Here is a 6,387-nt window from a genome sequence, read left to right as displayed (position 1 = left end):
TTTTTTTATGTTTGTATACACACATAAGGCCTATTTACTGTAACAACAATGGGAAATAAATTATTACCTTTAATTTTAAAGAACTTAAAGTCGGGAAAGCTCATTGCCCACCACTTAGAAATCAACATTTTCCCGGAAAGAACTCCAACCTCCCTTTCTTTGGGTTAATTAATTCATTATAATAATTTTCAAGAGGGGAAAACCTTAAATTTTGAAGAAATTAAAAGTAATTAAAAGACACCTCAGAAGTCGGAAAAGCTCATTTACCGCCTTCTAAGAATCAAAATTTTCCTGGGGGAGAACCCCTGGACACCCCTTTCTTTTTGGGATTTATCGATCGATTTATCGAAAAAAAAAGTCGTATGCAACTACTCAATTTTTTGTGTAGGTCTATGTATACACACATAAGGCCTATCTACTGTAATAACAATGGGAAAAATTTACCTGACCGTTTTGAAGAGAGGAAAACCTTGAATTTTGAAGAACTTTTAAAGTCACTAAAAGATACTTCAGAAGTCGGGAAAGCTCATTTTCAACCATTTATAAATCAACAATTTCCCGAAAAGAACCTGAACCTCCCTTTTCTCTTTGGGTTCACTGATTCATTATAATAATTTTCAAGAGGGGAAAACCTTGAATTTTGAAGAAATTAAAGTAATTAAAAGACACCTCAGAAGTCGGGAAAACTCATTTCCCGCCTTCTAGGAATCAAAATTTTCCCGGGGGAGAACCCCACCCCCTCCTTTTTGGGATTCATCGATTCATGGAAAATTCGTATGAAACTACTCATTTTTTTTAATTTTTATGTATGTATACACACATAAGGCCTATTTACTGAATAACAATGGTAAAAAATTACTTGACCGTTTTCAAGAGGGAAAAACCTTGAATTTTGAAACTTAAAAGTAATTAAAAGACACCCCAGAAGTCGGGAAAGCTCATTTCCCGCCTTCTAGAATTCGAAATTTTCCCGGGGAGGACACCCGGACCCCCCTCCTTTTTGGGAAATGATCGATTCATGGAAAATTCGTATGCAACTACACATTTTTTTTAATGTTTATGTATGTATACACTTAAGGCCTATTTACTGAATAACAATGGTAAAAAATTACCTGACCGTTTTCAAGAGGGGAAACCTCGAATTTTGAAAAACTTAAAAGTAATTAAGACACCTCAGGAGTCGGGAAAAGCTCATTTTCCGCCATCTAGGATGGACCCCCTTTTTTTTTCAGCTTATCGATTCATTGAAAAAAGAATACGATATGCCACTACTCATTTTCTTAAGGTATACACACATAACAGGCCTATTTACTGTAATGAGAAAGTTTACCTTATCGTTTTCAAGAGGGGGAAAACCTTGAATTTTGAAGAACAAAGTCATTAGACACCCAGCTGAAAAGTCGAGAAAGGTCATTTCCAGCCATCAAGAAATCGAAATTTTCCCGGGGGAGGAATTTTGACCCCACCACCTAGGTTTGATTCCCGATCTGCATGATTCATATTCCCATTCATCTTATATAAGTGGGCCCCCGGCCCTGTTAGGAACTCTTCTTTTTTCGATCTATATTAGTGACCTCCCTTCTGCTCTTACTTCAACTGATCATTGACATGTATGCCGATGACACCATCGTCTACTTCACTAACCCTTCTTCACAGCTTATTGAACAAAAGCTTAATGCTACTCTCCAACTACTCTCTACCTGGCTCAAATCTAACAAGCTAACACTCATTGTTAACAAACCTAAATCTATGCTAATAGGTTCTTCTAATAAGCTTAGTCATTATTCATTCAATCAACCTCTCTTTTATCTCCTATCCAATCTGTAACCTCTCACAAACACCTTGGTGTGACCATCGACAGCTCCCTAACCTGGAAATCTCATATTTCCTCACTTTGTAAAAAACTCAACTCCATCACCTACCTACTTGCACGCACCTCTAAATTCACTAATAATTCGTCTCTCCACCTCTTGTACAATTCGTTTTTTCTATCTAGACTCGACTACTGCTGCTCTGTCTGGGGTTCCTACTACCGTTAAACTTCAAAAAATTCAAAATAAAGCTATTCGCATCCTACTTAATCTTCCTCCTACTACTCATTTACCTTCTTTTCACTTCTCTTGTGCTAAGACCCTTCCTTTCCATGACAGATAGGGATATCAACTTGGCTGTTTAACTTTTAAAGCTCTACACAATCTTGCTCCCCATACAATTTGTCAGTGTCTCACTAAAATAACTGCAAATGGCCGCATGAACACTCGCCAGATCCCTAAAGGGGACTTACATATCCCCAGACCCCACTTTGAACTTTTCAAACTTTCATTTAGCTTTAATGCCCCCTCTTTCTTTAACTCTCTTCCCTTAGATATCCGCAATGCTTCTACTTACTCCTCCTTTAAATCGTCCCTCAAAAGTTACCTCCTTCTTTCTCTCCTGTAATTCTGTTTCTTTGACTTTTTTTTTAATTGTGTTTTGAATTTGCCTTATTATTTATTTTCTGTTTTATTTATTAATTTAAATTGATTTATTTTCTTTAAATTAAGAGTGATTTGATTTATAGTTCTCATATACATTGGCCTATTATCTATTTTTAATTTATTTGATTATTTTATTTAGGCTACTTTATTCCCTTTGTTGTTTTAATGCCCCTTTTGCCTATTGTTTTTTAATATTGCTCTTTCATTTACATCTTTAATTGTAATTTAATTTTAATTTTTATATTAAGTTTTTTATTTAATTTTGAATTAATTCTTTATGTAAATTTTGAATTTATTTTCAATGCGAATGCTGTCTCTTATACACATCTAGATGTGTATAAGAGACAGTATATATATATTATCACAATAAGGTTTGTATTTCAATACACATCTATATCACTAATCTTGGTCTCTTCTCATCTTATTCACCAATTCCTTTAATACAGTAGAAGTAGTAAAATATTTGCTTTCCTGAAGGCTTTCACAAAGGTATCAAAGCACTGATTCTAAAAGTCTGAAATGTTTTATAAAATACTTTTTTTTATAAAGACTTTTCTGGATGTCAGATTTTTTTTCCAACCTCGCTCAATCGTCGGTGATACCTCTCTCTATTTAGGTAAGTAAATCCATGCTTACTCAACGTTCGTACAACCATTGGCTGACGAGTCCATCGTTCACGTCGAAGATGTGACGCTGCATATGTCGGTGTAATCATCCGTGCCTTTTCACGTTGCTTTAAAACCGTGTCGGCCGACGATCGTCGGGAATGTGCATATCGTAGTGCGATAAGTCTCACGCATATGTTCATCTACAGGTAACTTTGATTTCTTACTACTGTTTTGCAGGATTAGGCAACACTCATAGATATTATTTTTAAATATATATAATAATTAAAATATTAAAAAGATAGACATTATCATCATCGCCCACATTTACGTGCAAAACGATGCTAAAAAAGGCAATCAATAACAAATTAATCTTATAGGGCCTGTGGCCTAATACATAATTATATTTTTATTCTAAATACAAAAGAAAAAAAATGTGAACGTGACTAATAATCAAATAAGAACATCCATGGGTTGAATATTAATTTATGGCAAAAAAAAAACAACCCAAGAAAACAGCCAAGTAGTTTGCACGCAAGCCATTGTTTATCATTCAGTGGGTTGCTTATGAGCATGACATACTTTTGTATAAGCTATACGCTTTGTTTTTTTGGTTTTTTTTCTTTAAATGGGTTTGGCTGATATTATTTTTAATTGCAAATAACATTGAAAGCTAGAATAGCAATTTAGGTACATGTGCAATAAAATATGTTAATCCAAATAAACTTTATTTTCGCGTTGCTTGGTTGGGTGTCGTCGCTCTACGTTGTTAAAACAAATATTGATCTGATTGAGGGCGTAGTTTATTTTATTTGGAAGGCCACGTTCATTATTTATTAAACCTTTAAATTTTTCGGAGATACGAATGATTAAAAATATATCGTCATTTTTAAGTAATTATAATATATCAAAATGCATTGTGATAATGTTAATTATTATCGAACATATCATTTAGGTAATAGCTTTTGTAGAGACGCAAATGGCGTATCGTTATTCCAGCCTCGTGATGTCACTTCTCGAGGTAATCATCTACCGTGACAAGCGGCAAAAAACTGGTTATAAAAATCCCACCTTTTGATGACGCAACATCAAGATATGATCTTCCTAAATTATATAAAGGACCTACGGTTTGAATTTTGGTGAGGTAGGAGCTTATACCATGGTAAGGGTGTTTTTTTTTACTGGACTGTAAGGCATAATTCGCCCCTCATTATTCACTATATCTTTTACACATTTATCTCAAATGTAACATCACACCATGACCTAAAACATCTTTGATAACTATTATTAATAGCAGAAATACATTTTCTTCTAGCCTAAGATTACAGTGCCAGGCGAGTTTGCTATTTGTATGTTTTAAATGATAATCATAAGATATTTTCTATTTACCGTTGTTGTTCTGATCAAAGAGTCTTTTAACCCAAGAGAATTTTAATTTCTTTATTATTGACGGAATATGACATAGTCGCAAACTACCCTCGGCATAATCACTAATAATTGTACTACGATTAAACTTATCTAGTTCTTCCCGACTAAATGAAATTATATATATCTTTTTTAAGTAACCTTGGGGGTTAGGTAAAACTTAAAAAAGGAATAAAAAAAAAGCTGAGAAATGCCAAAGTACCTAACAAATGTAAACTTTCAATAATATCAGAGTTTTTGTGTTTGTTTTGTTTTTTTATTTTTAGTTTTTTATTTTTATTTTATTTTTATTTGACCAGAAAAGGCAGATGTCTGGGATTAGACTGGTTAAACACATTCAGTAGGATTGTGGATGGATAAATATTAGAGGAGACGCTGACCACAAAGTCTCAAAGCATACGGAAAGGGGAAGGAATAAAATTAAAACCTTTCGTTCAAAATTATGTTTAAATAATTCAGTATGATATTTTGCCGCCATGTGAGGCGTGACTGGCCCAGGGAATGAGCGCAATTATTAAGGATATGGAAAAGCGTCTCTCTGTTCTCATATGGCCGGCAGTTAAATGTTTTTACTCCATCTATGTAAATTAACCCTGTTATTAAGTGATTCACTCACTGCGTTGGATAACAATTTCATAACCTCACTTGGCAAAATTTTAAAACATAAAGTATGATGTAAATAAAATTAGTTGCAGGTACAAGTGCCATTAGAGTAACTGTATTGCAGTAGACATCATAGCAACAAATCCAGCTTTCGCCAGCTTCAAGTAATATGCACCAACCCAGACAAAATGTTGGTTCAGAACATGGACTATGATGATAATTATTATAAGTCCATTGTCAGACCGAGTATTTTCGTTCTGTGTAATTATAATAATTGTTACCAATGCATTTTTCGGGTTGGTGATAATGTGTCAATAAAAAATGAAATGAAAAAAAAATACCCTTATGAAAAAACATATTTACTTACCACGAAATTGGCACTTCAAATTGCACCGATGCATCGACATTTTTCTAAAATTAAAAACAAGAATTATGACATGAAAATTTGACAGTTTTTTCGGGTAATATTTTCTTATGGAAATCTTGCCATCAAGTGGAATATTTTTGGATTTTCCCCTTATTTACTCATGAATTTAAACATGATACACTCCATTATTATAAATTATGTGGAACATTTATGAAAAGCGTAAATAAGTCGATAACTGTATATGTCTTAAATTATTTCAAAGTGTATAATATATATATATATATGTGAAATATATATATATATATATATATACATATATATTATATACATGTTGACTTTAGAAACACTAAAATTATATATACATACATTTATATATATATATATATATTATATATATATATAAAATCAAAAACAAAATGAACAACAGCAACAACAACAATAATAATATTAATAATAATAATAATAATAATAATAATAATAATAATAATAAAATAAAAGTCTAATGATGGAAGCATAAGCTATGATATAAGGATATAACATGATATAGTATAAGGAATATCAGTTTATATAGTGCATCAAGACAAATGATAATGATAAGCTCTACAGTATAAGCTAGAGCGATAATAACCAAAACTAATATATAATGAAAAGGCCAATAAATATGAAAAAAATAATAATCAACCAGAATAAATAGTAATAAAAGTATAATTAATAGTGACCACAAACTAGAAAAAAAAAAATATTTAGCGACAAAAGAAAAATTTTTCTGCCGTTATTTTTTTATTATTTTTTTTCTCTTACGTGGGAATTTCACCCACCTTTATTTCAATCTCTTTTTGTCACTTTTTGAATTTCTGTCATCAATGACATAAAAAAATATATAATTTAAAACTCAATTACACTTAAAAGG

The sequence above is a fragment of the Anneissia japonica genome, unplaced genomic scaffold (genome assembly GCF_011630105.1).
Source record: "Anneissia japonica isolate Jap-2015-1 unplaced genomic scaffold, ASM1163010v1 scaffold690_len516080_cov150, whole genome shotgun sequence".
NCBI classification, from domain to species: domain Eukaryota; kingdom Metazoa; phylum Echinodermata; class Crinoidea; order Comatulida; family Comatulidae; genus Anneissia; species Anneissia japonica.
The sequence above is the reverse complement of the archived record's forward strand: the minus strand, read 5'-3'. Positions refer to the sequence as shown.